Here is a 15000-nt window from a genome sequence, read left to right on the forward strand (position 1 = left end):
ATCATACCAGCACTAATGCACCGGATCCCATCAGAACTCCGAAGTTAAGCGTGCTTGGGCGAGAGTAGTACTAGGATGGGTGACCCCCTGGGAAGTCCTCGTGTTGCACCCCTCTCTTTTTTGTTTCGAAATCCAAATTTCCTATTCGTTCTTTATCCTGTAGTAATTTAGCTCCGTCGGAACGATTGCTTAATATTTTGCTTCTTGTCGAAGCGTGAAGGAGGATCTGAAGGCGCGAGACAAATCAGGAACGGTACGGCTCGATCAAAGCCCGGATCGTCGCTCAAATTTGTCGGCGCAAATGTATCACCGCAACTAGGGGTGGCAATTTTCGACACGACCTGAAAACACGACACGAACCTAACACGAAATTAATGGGTTTGGGTTGAGGTTTCGGGAATTCGGGTCAGAATCGGGTTGGACCCGATGAACCCGAAAAGAAAACCGGTCGATTTCGGGTCAACCCGTGGTGACCTGATATGACCCGTTTACGAATTAAAAATAATTTAATAAACATAAAAATAATTTTATCTAACTAAACTAAGTTATTCTTTTTTTCAAAGGCATTAATTACTTAATCCTAAACGAATTTATTTAATTTGTGTGAAGTTGAAATTATTATACTTGGACAAATAATATATTATATTATTTTTCACTTTTGTATTGTTTTAATTTATTTTATATTTTGCTTGGGATAAAACACTTTTACGGTGTTTAATTTATTTTAGATTTGATTTGGAATCATTTATTTAAATTTTTATTACTTGATTATGTAATTAGTTTTGTGAGAAATTGATTTTATTAGAAATTACAGTGATAAATTAATAAATTAAAATTAAGTTTCGGGTCATTTCGGGTCGACCCGCCGCCCCGTAAACCTGAAATTTTCGGGTTCGGGTCAGCATACCTGACCCGTCACGGGTTGGCGGGTCGGGGTTCGGGTCAACAGATTTTCTGGCGGGTCTGTTGACCCGAACCCGACCCGCCAACCTGATTTGGACCCGAATTGCCACCCCTAACTGCAAGCGTGAAGGATTGATTTCATGATAATTTAGAGTTGCGGGATGAGGGAAAAAAACAGGGTGCAAATCAATAACAAAAAAAAATATAAAGTAAATAAATAAAAGGATAAGAGGAAAATGCTTGAATTGACGCTTAAAATGAATTTCGGTCTAGAAAAGCCACACTGCTTCGCAGGACGGGGTAGTTTAAAAGAATAAAGCGAAAGGAACATGGCGGGTGCGATCATACCAGCACTAATGCACCGGATCCCATCAGAACTCCGAAGTTAAGCGTGCTTGGGCGAGAGTAGTACTAGGATGGGTGACCCCCTGGGAAGTCCTCGTGTTGCACCCCTCTCTTTTTTGTTTCGAAATCCAAATTTCCTATTCGTTCTTTATCCTGTAGTAATTTAGCTCCGTCGGAACGATTGCTTAATATTTTGCTTCTTGTCGAAGCGTGAAGGAGGATCTGAAGGCGCGAGACAAATCAGGAACGGTACGGCTCGATCAAAGCCCGGATCGTCGCTCAAATTTGTCGGCGCAAATGTATCACCGCAACTAGGGGTGGCAATTTTCGACACGACCTGAAAACACGACACGAACCTAACACGAAATTAATGGGTTTGGGTTGAGGTTTCGGGAATTCGGGTCAGAATCGGGTTGGACCCGATGAACCCGAAAAGAAAACCGGTCGATTTCGGGTCAACCCGTGGTGACCTGATATGACCCGTTTACGAATTAAAAATAATTTAATAAACATAAAAATAATTTTATCTAACTAAACTAAGTTATTCTTTTTTTCAAAGGCATTAATTACTTAATCCTAAACGAATTTATTTAATTTGTGTGAAGTTGAAATTATTATACTTGGACAAATAATATATTATATTATTTTTCACTTTTGTATTGTTTTAATTTATTTTATATTTTGCTTGGGATAAAACACTTTTACGGTGTTTAATTTATTTTAGATTTGATTTGGAATCATTTATTTAAATTTTTATTACTTGATTATGTAATTAGTTTTGTGAGAAATTGATTTTATTAGAAATTACAGTGATAAATTAATAAATTAAAATTAAGTTTCGGGTCATTTCGGGTCGACCCGCCGCCCCGTAAACCTGAAATTTTCGGGTTCGGGTCAGCATACCTGACCCGTCACGGGTTGGCGGGTCGGGGTTCGGGTCAACAGATTTTCTGGCGGGTCTGTTGACCCGAACCCGACCCGCCAACCTGATTTGGACCCGAATTGCCACCCCTAACTGCAAGCGTGAAGGATTGATTTCATGATAATTTAGAGTTGCGGGATGAGGGAAAAAAACAGGGTGCAAATCAATAACAAAAAAAAATATAAAGTAAATAAATAAAAGGATAAGAGGAAAATGCTTGAATTGACGCTTAAAATGAATTTCGGTCTAGAAAAGCCACACTGCTTCGCAGGACGGGGTAGTTTAAAAGAATAAAGCGAAAGGAACATGGCGGGTGCGATCATACCAGCACTAATGCACCGGATCCCATCAGAACTCCGAAGTTAAGCGTGCTTGGGCGAGAGTAGTACTAGGATGGGTGACCCCCTGGGAAGTCCTCGTGTTGCACCCCTCTCTTTTTTGTTTCGAAATCCAAATTTCCTATTCGTTCTTTATCCTGTAGTAATTTAGCTCCGTCGGAACGATTGCTTAATATTTTGCTTCTTGTCGAAGCGTGAAGGAGGATCTGAAGGCGCGAGACAAATCAGGAACGGTACGGCTCGATCAAAGCCCGGATCGTCGCTCAAATTTGTCGGCGCAAATGTATCACCGCAACTAGGGGTGGCAATTTTCGACACGACCTGAAAACACGACACGAACCTAACACGAAATTAATGGGTTTGGGTTGAGGTTTCGGGAATTCGGGTCAGAATCGGGTTGGACCCGATGAACCCGAAAAGAAAACCGGTCGATTTCGGGTCAACCCGTGGTGACCTGATATGACCCGATATGACCCGTTTACGAATTAAAAATAATTTAATAAACATAAAAATAATTTTATCTAACTAAACTAAGTTATTCTTTTTTTCAAAGGCATTAATTACTTAATCCTAAACGAATTTATTTAATTTGTGTGAAGTTGAAATTATTATACTTGGACAAATAATATATTATATTATTTTTCACTTTTGTATTGTTTTAATTTATTTTATATTTTGCTTGGGATAAAACACTTTTACGGTGTTTAATTTATTTTAGATTTGATTTGGAATCATTTATTTAAATTTTTATTACTTGATTATGTAATTAGTTTTGTGAGAAATTGATTTTATTAGAAATTACAGTGATAAATTAATAAATTAAAATTAAGTTTCGGGTCATTTCGGGTCGACCCGCCGCCCCGTAAACCTGAAATTTTCGGGTTCGGGTCAGCATACCTGACCCGTCACGGGTTGGCGGGTCGGGGTTCGGGTCAACAGATTTTCTGGCGGGTCTGTTGACCCGAACCCGACCCGCCAACCTGATTTGGACCCGAATTGCCACCCCTAACTGCAAGCGTGAAGGATTGATTTCATGATAATTTAGAGTTGCGGGATGAGGGAAAAAAACAGGGTGCAAATCAATAACAAAAAAAAATATAAAGTAAATAAATAAAAGGATAAGAGGAAAATGCTTGAATTGACGCTTAAAATGAATTTCGGTCTAGAAAAGCCACACTGCTTCGCAGGACGGGGTAGTTTAAAAGAATAAAGCGAAAGGAACATGGCGGGTGCGATCATACCAGCACTAATGCACCGGATCCCATCAGAACTCCGAAGTTAAGCGTGCTTGGGCGAGAGTAGTACTAGGATGGGTGACCCCCTGGGAAGTCCTCGTGTTGCACCCCTCTCTTTTTTGTTTCGAAATCCAAATTTCCTATTCGTTCTTTATCCTGTAGTAATTTAGCTCCGTCGGAACGATTGCTTAATATTTTGCTTCTTGTCGAAGCGTGAAGGAGGATCTGAAGGCGCGAGACAAATCAGGAACGGTACGGCTCGATCAAAGCCCGGATCGTCGCTCAAATTTGTCGGCGCAAATGTATCACCGCAACTAGGGGTGGCAATTTTCGACACGACCTGAAAACACGACACGAACCTAACACGAAATTAATGGGTTTGGGTTGAGGTTTCGGGAATTCGGGTCAGAATCGGGTTGGACCCGATGAACCCGAAAAGAAAACCGGTCGATTTCGGGTCAACCCGTGGTGACCTGATATGACCCGTTTACGAATTAAAAATAATTTAATAAACATAAAAATAATTTTATCTAACTAAACTAAGTTATTCTTTTTTTCAAAGGCATTAATTACTTAATCCTAAACGAATTTATTTAATTTGTGTGAAGTTGAAATTATTATACTTGGACAAATAATATATTATATTATTTTTCACTTTTGTATTGTTTTAATTTATTTTATATTTTGCTTGGGATAAAACACTTTTACGGTGTTTAATTTATTTTAGATTTGATTTGGAATCATTTATTTAAATTTTTATTACTTGATTATGTAATTAGTTTTGTGAGAAATTGATTTTATTAGAAATTACAGTGATAAATTAATAAATTAAAATTAAGTTTCGGGTCATTTCGGGTCGACCCGCCGCCCCGTAAACCTGAAATTTTCGGGTTCGGGTCAGCATACCTGACCCGTCACGGGTTGGCGGGTCGGGGTTCGGGTCAACAGATTTTCTGGCGGGTCTGTTGACCCGAACCCGACCCGCCAACCTGATTTGGACCCGAATTGCCACCCCTAACTGCAAGCGTGAAGGATTGATTTCATGATAATTTAGAGTTGCGGGATGAGGGAAAAAAACAGGGTGCAAATCAATAACAAAAAAAAATATAAAGTAAATAAATAAAAGGATAAGAGGAAAATGCTTGAATTGACGCTTAAAATGAATTTCGGTCTAGAAAAGCCACACTGCTTCGCAGGACGGGGTAGTTTAAAAGAATAAAGCGAAAGGAACATGGCGGGTGCGATCATACCAGCACTAATGCACCGGATCCCATCAGAACTCCGAAGTTAAGCGTGCTTGGGCGAGAGTAGTACTAGGATGGGTGACCCCCTGGGAAGTCCTCGTGTTGCACCCCTCTCTTTTTTGTTTCGAAATCCAAATTTCCTATTCGTTCTTTATCCTGTAGTAATTTAGCTCCGTCGGAACGATTGCTTAATATTTTGCTTCTTGTCGAAGCGTGAAGGAGGATCTGAAGGCGCGAGACAAATCAGGAACGGTACGGCTCGATCAAAGCCCGGATCGTCGCTCAAATTTGTCGGCGCAAATGTATCACCGCAACTAGGGGTGGCAATTTTCGACACGACCTGAAAACACGACACGAACCTAACACGAAATTAATGGGTTTGGGTTGAGGTTTCGGGAATTCGGGTCAGAATCGGGTTGGACCCGATGAACCCGAAAAGAAAACCGGTCGATTTCGGGTCAACCCGTGGTGACCTGATATGACCCGATATGACCCGTTTACGAATTAAAAATAATTTAATAAACATAAAAATAATTTTATCTAACTAAACTAAGTTATTCTTTTTTTCAAAGGCATTAATTACTTAATCCTAAACGAATTTATTTAATTTGTGTGAAGTTGAAATTATTATACTTGGACAAATAATATATTATATTATTTTTCACTTTTGTATTGTTTTAATTTATTTTATATTTTGCTTGGGATAAAACACTTTTACGGTGTTTAATTTATTTTAGATTTGATTTGGAATCATTTATTTAAATTTTTATTACTTGATTATGTAATTAGTTTTGTGAGAAATTGATTTTATTAGAAATTACAGTGATAAATTAATAAATTAAAATTAAGTTTCGGGTCATTTCGGGTCGACCCGCCGCCCCGTAAACCTGAAATTTTCGGGTTCGGGTCAGCATACCTGACCCGTCACGGGTTGGCGGGTCGGGGTTCGGGTCAACAGATTTTCTGGCGGGTCTGTTGACCCGAACCCGACCCGCCAACCTGATTTGGACCCGAATTGCCACCCCTAACTGCAAGCGTGAAGGATTGATTTCATGATAATTTAGAGTTGCGGGATGAGGGAAAAAAACAGGGTGCAAATCAATAACAAAAAAAAATATAAAGTAAATAAATAAAAGGATAAGAGGAAAATGCTTGAATTGACGCTTAAAATGAATTTCGGTCTAGAAAAGCCACACTGCTTCGCAGGACGGGGTAGTTTAAAAGAATAAAGCGAAAGGAACATGGCGGGTGCGATCATACCAGCACTAATGCACTGGATCCCATCAGAACTCCGAAGTTAAGCGTGCTTGGGCGAGAGTAGTACTAGGATGGGTGACCCCCTGGGAAGTCCTCGTGTTGCACCCCTCTCTTTTTTGTTTCGAAATCCAAATTTCCTATTCGTTCTTTATCCTGTAGTAATTTAGCTCCGTCGGAACGATTGCTTAATATTTTGCTTCTTGTCGAAGCGTGAAGGAGGATCTGAAGGCGCGAGACAAATCAGGAACGGTACGGCTCGATCAAAGCCCGGATCGTCGCTCAAATTTGTCGGCGCAAATGTATCACCGCAACTAGGGGTGGCAATTTTCGACACGACCTGAAAACACGACACGAACCTAACACGAAATTAATGGGTTTGGGTTGAGGTTTCGGGAATTCGGGTCAGAATCGGGTTGGACCCGATGAACCCGAAAAGAAAACCGGTCGATTTCGGGTCAACCCGTGGTGACCTGATATGACCCGATATGACCCGTTTACGAATTAAAAATAATTTAATAAACATAAAAATAATTTTATCTAACTAAACTAAGTTATTCTTTTTTTCAAAGGCATTAATTACTTAATCCTAAACGAATTTATTTAATTTGTGTGAAGTTGAAATTATTATACTTGGACAAATAATATATTATATTATTTTTCACTTTTGTATTGTTTTAATTTATTTTATATTTTGCTTGGGATAAAACACTTTTACGGTGTTTAATTTATTTTAGATTTGATTTGGAATCATTTATTTAAATTTTTATTACTTGATTATGTAATTAGTTTTGTGAGAAATTGATTTTATTAGAAATTACAGTGATAAATTAATAAATTAAAATTAAGTTTCGGGTCATTTCGGGTCGACCCGCCGCCCCGTAAACCTGAAATTTTCGGGTTCGGGTCAGCATACCTGACCCGTCGCGGGTTGGCGGGTCGGGGTTCGGGTCAACAGATTTTCTGGCGGGTCTGTTGACCCGAACCCGACCCGCCAACCTGATTTGGACCCGAATTGCCACCCCTAACTGCAAGCGTGAAGGATTGATTTCATGATAATTTAGAGTTGCGGGATGAGGGAAAAAAACAGGGTGCAAATCAATAACAAAAAAAAATATAAAGTAAATAAATAAAAGGATAAGAGGAAAATGCTTGAATTGACGCTTAAAATGAATTTCGGTCTAGAAAAGCCACACTGCTTCGCAGGACGGGGTAGTTTAAAAGAATAAAGCGAAAGGAACATGGCGGGTGCGATCATACCAGCACTAATGCACCGGATCCCATCAGAACTCCGAAGTTAAGCGTGCTTGGGCGAGAGTAGTACTAGGATGGGTGACCCCCTGGGAAGTCCTCGTGTTGCACCCCTCTCTTTTTTGTTTCGAAATCCAAATTTCCTATTCGTTCTTTATCCTGTAGTAATTTAGCTCCGTCGGAACGATTGCTTAATATTTTGCTTCTTGTCGAAGCGTGAAGGAGGATCTGAAGGCGCGAGACAAATCAGGAACGGTACGGCTCGATCAAAGCCCGGATCGTCGCTCAAATTTGTCGGCGCAAATGTATCACCGCAACTAGGGGTGGCAATTTTCGACACGACCTGAAAACACGACACGAACCTAACACGAAATTAATGGGTTTGGGTTGAGGTTTCGGGAATTCGGGTCAGAATCGGGTTGGACCCGATGAACCCGAAAAGAAAACCGGTCGATTTCGGGTCAACCCGTGGTGACCTGATATGACCCGATATGACCCGTTTACGAATTAAAAATAATTTAATAAACATAAAAATAATTTTATCTAACTAAACTAAGTTATTCTTTTTTTCAAAGGCATTAATTACTTAATCCTAAACGAATTTATTTAATTTGTGTGAAGTTGAAATTATTATACTTGGACAAATAATATATTATATTATTTTTCACTTTTGTATTGTTTTAATTTATTTTATATTTTGCTTGGGATAAAACACTTTTACGGTGTTTAATTTATTTTAGATTTGATTTGGAATCATTTATTTAAATTTTTATTACTTGATTATGTAATTAGTTTTGTGAGAAATTGATTTTATTAGAAATTACAGTGATAAATTAATAAATTAAAATTAAGTTTCGGGTCATTTCGGGTCGACCCGCCGCCCCGTAAACCTGAAATTTTCGGGTTCGGGTCAGCATACCTGACTCGTCACGGGTTGGCGGGTCGGGGTTCGGGTCAACAGATTTTCTGGCGGGTCTGTTGACCCGAACCCGACCCGCCAACCTGATTTGGACCCGAATTGCCACCCCTAACTGCAAGCGTGAAGGATTGATTTCATGATAATTTAGAGTTGCGGGATGAGGGAAAAAAACAGGGTGCAAATCAATAACAAAAAAAAATATAAAGTAAATAAATAAAAGGATAAGAGGAAAATGCTTGAATTGACGCTTAAAATGAATTTCGGTCTAGAAAAGCCACACTGCTTCGCAGGACGGGGTAGTTTAAAAGAATAAAGCGAAAGGAACATGGCGGGTGCGATCATACCAGCACTAATGCACCGGATCCCATCAGAACTCCGAAGTTAAGCGTGCTTGGGCGAGAGTAGTACTAGGATGGGTGACCCCCTGGGAAGTCCTCGTGTTGCACCCCTCTCTTTTTTGTTTCGAAATCCAAATTTCCTATTCGTTCTTTATCCTGTAGTAATTTAGCTCCGTCGGAACGATTGCTTAATATTTTGCTTCTTGTCGAAGCGTGAAGGAGGATCTGAAGGCGCGAGACAAATCAGGAACGGTACGGCTCGATCAAAGCCCGGATCGTCGCTCAAATTTGTCGGCGCAAATGTATCACCGCAACTAGGGGTGGCAATTTTCGACACGACCTGAAAACACGACACGAACCTAACACGAAATTAATGGGTTTGGGTTGAGGTTTCGGGAATTCGGGTCAGAATCGGGTTGGACCCGATGAACCCGAAAAGAAAACCGGTCGATTTCGGGTCAACCCGTGGTGACCTGATATGACCCGTTTACGAATTAAAAATAATTTAATAAACATAAAAATAATTTTATCTAACTAAACTAAGTTATTCTTTTTTTCAAAGGCATTAATTACTTAATCCTAAACGAATTTATTTAATTTGTGTGAAGTTGAAATTATTATACTTGGACAAATAATATATTATATTATTTTTCACTTTTGTATTGTTTTAATTTATTTTATATTTTGCTTGGGATAAAACACTTTTACGGTGTTTAATTTATTTTAGATTTGATTTGGAATCATTTATTTAAATTTTTATTACTTGATTATGTAATTAGTTTTGTGAGAAATTGATTTTATTAGAAATTACAGTGATAAATTAATAAATTAAAATTAAGTTTCGGGTCATTTCGGGTCGACCCGCCGCCCCGTAAACCTGAAATTTTCGGGTTCGGGTCAGCATACCTGACCCGTCACGGGTTGGCGGGTCGGGGTTCGGGTCAACAGATTTTCTGGCGGGTCTGTTGACCCGAACCCGACCCGCCAACCTGATTTGGACCCGAATTGCCACCCCTAACTGCAAGCGTGAAGGATTGATTTCATGATAATTTAGAGTTGCGGGATGAGGGAAAAAAACAGGGTGCAAATCAATAACAAAAAAAAATATAAAGTAAATAAATAAAAGGATAAGAGGAAAATGCTTGAATTGACGCTTAAAATGAATTTCGGTCTAGAAAAGCCACACTGCTTCGCAGGACGGGGTAGTTTAAAAGAATAAAGCGAAAGGAACATGGCGGGTGCGATCATACCAGCACTAATGCACCGGATCCCATCAGAACTCCGAAGTTAAGCGTGCTTGGGCGAGAGTAGTACTAGGATGGGTGACCCCCTGGGAAGTCCTCGTGTTGCACCCCTCTCTTTTTTGTTTCGAAATCCAAATTTCCTATTCGTTCTTTATCCTGTAGTAATTTAGCTCCGTCGGAACGATTGCTTAATATTTTGCTTCTTGTCGAAGCGTGAAGGAGGATCTGAAGGCGCGAGACAAATCAGGAACGGTACGGCTCGATCAAAGCCCGGATCGTCGCTCAAATTTGTCGGCGCAAATGTATCACCGCAACTAGGGGTGGCAATTTTCGACACGACCTGAAAACACGACACGAACCTAACACGAAATTAATGGGTTTGGGTTGAGGTTTCGGGAATTCGGGTCAGAATCGGGTTGGACCCGATGAACCCGAAAAGAAAACCGGTCGATTTCGGGTCAACCCGTGGTGACCTGATATGACCCGTTTACGAATTAAAAATAATTTAATAAACATAAAAATAATTTTATCTAACTAAACTAAGTTATTCTTTTTTTCAAAGGCATTAATTACTTAATCCTAAACGAATTTATTTAATTTGTGTGAAGTTGAAATTATTATACTTGGACAAATAATATATTATATTATTTTTCACTTTTGTATTGTTTTAATTTATTTTATATTTTGCTTGGGATAAAACACTTTTACGGTGTTTAATTTATTTTAGATTTGATTTGGAATCATTTATTTAAATTTTTATTACTTGATTATGTAATTAGTTTTGTGAGAAATTGATTTTATTAGAAATTACAGTGATAAATTAATAAATTAAAATTAAGTTTCGGGTCATTTCGGGTCGACCCGCCGCCCCGTAAACCTGAAATTTTCGGGTTCGGGTCAGCATACCTGACCCGTCACGGGTTGGCGGGTCGGGGTTCGGGTCAACAGATTTTCTGGCGGGTCTGTTGACCCGAACCCGACCCGCCAACCTGATTTGGACCCGAATTGCCACCCCTAACTGCAAGCGTGAAGGATTGATTTCATGATAATTTAGAGTTGCGGGATGAGGGAAAAAAACAGGGTGCAAATCAATAACAAAAAAAAATATAAAGTAAATAAATAAAAGGATAAGAGGAAAATGCTTGAATTGACGCTTAAAATGAATTTCGGTCTAGAAAAGCCACACTGCTTCGCAGGACGGGGTAGTTTAAAAGAATAAAGCGAAAGGAACATGGCGGGTGCGATCATACCAGCACTAATGCACCGGATCCCATCAGAACTCCGAAGTTAAGCGTGCTTGGGCGAGAGTAGTACTAGGATGGGTGACCCCCTGGGAAGTCCTCGTGTTGCACCCCTCTCTTTTTTGTTTCGAAATCCAAATTTCCTATTCGTTCTTTATCCTGTAGTAATTTAGCTCCGTCGGAACGATTGCTTAATATTTTGCTTCTTGTCGAAGCGTGAAGGAGGATCTGAAGGCGCGAGACAAATCAGGAACGGTACGGCTCGATCAAAGCCCGGATCGTCGCTCAAATTTGTCGGCGCAAATGTATCACCGCAACTAGGGGTGGCAATTTTCGACACGACCTGAAAACACGACACGAACCTAACACGAAATTAATGGGTTTGGGTTGAGGTTTCGGGAATTCGGGTCAGAATCGGGTTGGACCCGATGAACCCGAAAAGAAAACCGGTCGATTTCGGGTCAACCCGTGGTGACCTGATATGACCCGTTTACGAATTAAAAATAATTTAATAAACATAAAAATAATTTTATCTAACTAAACTAAGTTATTCTTTTTTTCAAAGGCATTAATTACTTAATCCTAAACGAATTTATTTAATTTGTGTGAAGTTGAAATTATTATACTTGGACAAATAATATATTATATTATTTTTCACTTTTGTATTGTTTTAATTTATTTTATATTTTGCTTGGGATAAAACACTTTTACGGTGTTTAATTTATTTTAGATTTGATTTGGAATCATTTATTTAAATTTTTATTACTTGATTATGTAATTAGTTTTGTGAGAAATTGATTTTATTAGAAATTACAGTGATAAATTAATAAATTAAAATTAAGTTTCGGGTCATTTCGGGTCGACCCGCCGCCCCGTAAACCTGAAATTTTCGGGTTCGGGTCAGCATACCTGACCCGTCACGGGTTGGCGGGTCGGGGTTCGGGTCAACAGATTTTCTGGCGGGTCTGTTGACCCGAACCCGACCCGCCAACCTGATTTGGACCCGAATTGCCACCCCTAACTGCAAGCGTGAAGGATTGATTTCATGATAATTTAGAGTTGCGGGATGAGGGAAAAAAACAGGGTGCAAATCAATAACAAAAAAAAATATAAAGTAAATAAATAAAAGGATAAGAGGAAAATGCTTGAATTGACGCTTAAAATGAATTTCGGTCTAGAAAAGCCACACTGCTTCGCAGGACGGGGTAGTTTAAAAGAATAAAGCGAAAGGAACATGGCGGGTGCGATCATACCAGCACTAATGCACCGGATCCCATCAGAACTCCGAAGTTAAGCGTGCTTGGGCGAGAGTAGTACTAGGATGGGTGACCCCCTGGGAAGTCCTCGTGTTGCACCCCTCTCTTTTTTGTTTCGAAATCCAAATTTCCTATTCGTTCTTTATCCTGTAGTAATTTAGCTCCGTCGGAACGATTGCTTAATATTTTGCTTCTTGTCGAAGCGTGAAGGAGGATCTGAAGGCGCGAGACAAATCAGGAACGGTACGGCTCGATCAAAGCCCGGATCGTCGCTCAAATTTGTCGGCGCAAATGTATCACCGCAACTAGGGGTGGCAATTTTCGACACGACCTGAAAACACGACACGAACCTAACACGAAATTAATGGGTTTGGGTTGAGGTTTCGGGAATTCGGGTCAGAATCGGGTTGGACCCGATGAACCCGAAAAGAAAACCGGTCGATTTCGGGTCAACCCGTGGTGACCTGATATGACCCGTTTACGAATTAAAAATAATTTAATAAACATAAAAATAATTTTATCTAACTAAACTAAGTTATTCTTTTTTTCAAAGGCATTAATTACTTAATCCTAAACGAATTTATTTAATTTGTGTGAAGTTGAAATTATTATACTTGGACAAATAATATATTATATTATTTTTCACTTTTGTATTGTTTTAATTTATTTTATATTTTGCTTGGGATAAAACACTTTTACGGTGTTTAATTTATTTTAGATTTGATTTGGAATCATTTATTTAAATTTTTATTACTTGATTATGTAATTAGTTTTGTGAGAAATTGATTTTATTAGAAATTACAGTGATAAATTAATAAATTAAAATTAAGTTTCGGGTCATTTCGGGTCGACCCGCCGCCCCGTAAACCTGAAATTTTCGGGTTCGGGTCAGCATACCTGACCCGTCACGGGTTGGCGGGTCGGGGTTCGGGTCAACAGATTTTCTGGCGGGTCTGTTGACCCGAACCCGACCCGCCAACCTGATTTGGACCCGAATTGCCACCCCTAACTGCAAGCGTGAAGGATTGATTTCATGATAATTTAGAGTTGCGGGATGAGGGAAAAAAACAGGGTGCAAATCAATAACAAAAAAAAATATAAAGTAAATAAATAAAAGGATAAGAGGAAAATGCTTGAATTGACGCTTAAAATGAATTTCGGTCTAGAAAAGCCACACTGCTTCGCAGGACGGGGTAGTTTAAAAGAATAAAGCGAAAGGAACATGGCGGGTGCGATCATACCAGCACTAATGCACTGGATCCCATCAGAACTCCGAAGTTAAGCGTGCTTGGGCGAGAGTAGTACTAGGATGGGTGACCCCCTGGGAAGTCCTCGTGTTGCACCCCTCTCTTTTTTGTTTCGAAATCCAAATTTCCTATTCGTTCTTTATCCTGTAGTAATTTAGCTCCGTCGGAACGATTGCTTAATATTTTGCTTCTTGTCGAAGCGTGAAGGAGGATCTGAAGGCGCGAGACAAATCAGGAACGGTACGGCTCGATCAAAGCCCGGATCGTCGCTCAAATTTGTCGGCGCAAATGTATCACCGCAACTAGGGGTGGCAATTTTCGACACGACCTGAAAACACGACACGAACCTAACACGAAATTAATGGGTTTGGGTTGAGGTTTCGGGAATTCGGGTCAGAATCGGGTTGGACCCGATGAACCCGAAAAGAAAACCGGTCGATTTCGGGTCAACCCATGGTGACCTGATATGACCCGTTTACGAATTAAAAATAATTTAATAAACATAAAAATAATTTTATCTAACTAAACTAAGTTATTCTTTTTTTCAAAGGCATTAATTACTTAATCCTAAACGAATTTATTTAATTTGTGTGAAGTTGAAATTATTATACTTGGACAAATAATATATTATATTATTTTTCACTTTTGTATTGTTTTAATTTATTTTATATTTTGCTTGGGATAAAACACTTTTACGGTGTTTAATTTATTTTAGATTTGATTTGGAATCATTTATTTAAATTTTTATTACTTGATTATGTAATTAGTTTTGTGAGAAATTGATTTTATTAGAAATTACAGTGATAAATTAATAAATTAAAATTAAGTTTCGGGTCATTTCGGGTCGACCCGCCGCCCCGTAAACCTGAAATTTTCGGGTTCGGGTCAGCATACCTGACCCGTCACGGGTTGGCGGGTCGGGGTTCGGGTCAACAGATTTTCTGGGGGGTCTGTTGACCCGAACCCGACCCGCCAACCTGATTTGGACCCGAATTGCCACCCCTAACTGCAAGCGTGAAGGATTGATTTCATGATAATTTAGAGTTGCGGGATGAGGGAAAAAAACAGGGTGCAAATCAATAACAAAAAAAAATATAAAGTAAATAAATAAAAGGATAAGAGGAAAATGCTTGAATTGACGCTTAAAATGAATTTCGGTCTAGAAAAGCCACACTGCTTAAAACGCACGACGGTGCCCCTCATGGCTAGGCGGTGGGCCTTAGGCCGCACGACGGCCGTTGCCCTGCGTTGGCTAAGGCATGG

The 15000-nt window shown here is 39.5% G+C and overlaps 12 non-coding genes across 12 annotated transcripts in view; all 12 read left to right on the plus strand.

The window, feature by feature from the left end:
• Positions 1-112, plus strand: part of LOC140034664 (5S ribosomal RNA) — a 119-nt gene extending 7 nt beyond the window's left edge. The window contains exon 1 of the ribosomal RNA XR_011838523.1: positions 1-112. This exon is cut by the window's left edge and continues 7 nt beyond it. This is a non-coding gene — a ribosomal RNA (5S ribosomal RNA).
• Positions 113-1237: 1125 nt separating this feature from the next.
• On the plus strand, positions 1238-1356 carry LOC140034666 (5S ribosomal RNA). Its single transcript, XR_011838525.1, has one exon. It is a non-coding gene; the product is annotated as a 5S ribosomal RNA (ribosomal RNA).
• Positions 1357-2481: 1125 nt separating this feature from the next.
• LOC140034667 (5S ribosomal RNA) lies at positions 2482-2600 on the plus strand. The gene has a single exon (XR_011838526.1). It is a non-coding gene; the product is annotated as a 5S ribosomal RNA (ribosomal RNA).
• A 1135-nt stretch (positions 2601-3735) lies between these two features.
• On the plus strand, positions 3736-3854 carry LOC140034668 (5S ribosomal RNA). The gene has a single exon (XR_011838527.1). It is a non-coding gene; the product is annotated as a 5S ribosomal RNA (ribosomal RNA).
• Positions 3855-4979: 1125 nt separating this feature from the next.
• Positions 4980-5098, plus strand: LOC140034669 (5S ribosomal RNA). The gene has a single exon (XR_011838528.1). It is a non-coding gene; the product is annotated as a 5S ribosomal RNA (ribosomal RNA).
• Positions 5099-6233: 1135 nt separating this feature from the next.
• LOC140034694 (5S ribosomal RNA) lies at positions 6234-6352 on the plus strand. Its single transcript, XR_011838554.1, has one exon. It is a non-coding gene; the product is annotated as a 5S ribosomal RNA (ribosomal RNA).
• Positions 6353-7487: 1135 nt separating this feature from the next.
• On the plus strand, positions 7488-7606 carry LOC140034670 (5S ribosomal RNA). The gene has a single exon (XR_011838529.1). It is a non-coding gene; the product is annotated as a 5S ribosomal RNA (ribosomal RNA).
• Positions 7607-8741: 1135 nt separating this feature from the next.
• LOC140034671 (5S ribosomal RNA) lies at positions 8742-8860 on the plus strand. The gene has a single exon (XR_011838530.1). It is a non-coding gene; the product is annotated as a 5S ribosomal RNA (ribosomal RNA).
• A 1125-nt stretch (positions 8861-9985) lies between these two features.
• On the plus strand, positions 9986-10104 carry LOC140034672 (5S ribosomal RNA). The gene has a single exon (XR_011838531.1). It is a non-coding gene; the product is annotated as a 5S ribosomal RNA (ribosomal RNA).
• A 1125-nt stretch (positions 10105-11229) lies between these two features.
• Positions 11230-11348, plus strand: LOC140034673 (5S ribosomal RNA). Its single transcript, XR_011838532.1, has one exon. It is a non-coding gene; the product is annotated as a 5S ribosomal RNA (ribosomal RNA).
• A 1125-nt stretch (positions 11349-12473) lies between these two features.
• LOC140034674 (5S ribosomal RNA) lies at positions 12474-12592 on the plus strand. The gene has a single exon (XR_011838533.1). It is a non-coding gene; the product is annotated as a 5S ribosomal RNA (ribosomal RNA).
• Positions 12593-13717: 1125 nt separating this feature from the next.
• LOC140034695 (5S ribosomal RNA) lies at positions 13718-13836 on the plus strand. Its single transcript, XR_011838555.1, has one exon. It is a non-coding gene; the product is annotated as a 5S ribosomal RNA (ribosomal RNA).
• Positions 13837-15000: the final 1164 nt, after the last annotated feature.

Source organism: Coffea arabica, unplaced genomic scaffold, assembly GCF_036785885.1.
Source record: "Coffea arabica cultivar ET-39 unplaced genomic scaffold, Coffea Arabica ET-39 HiFi ptg000200l, whole genome shotgun sequence".
Classification (NCBI taxonomy): Eukaryota; Viridiplantae; Streptophyta; class Magnoliopsida; order Gentianales; family Rubiaceae; genus Coffea; species Coffea arabica.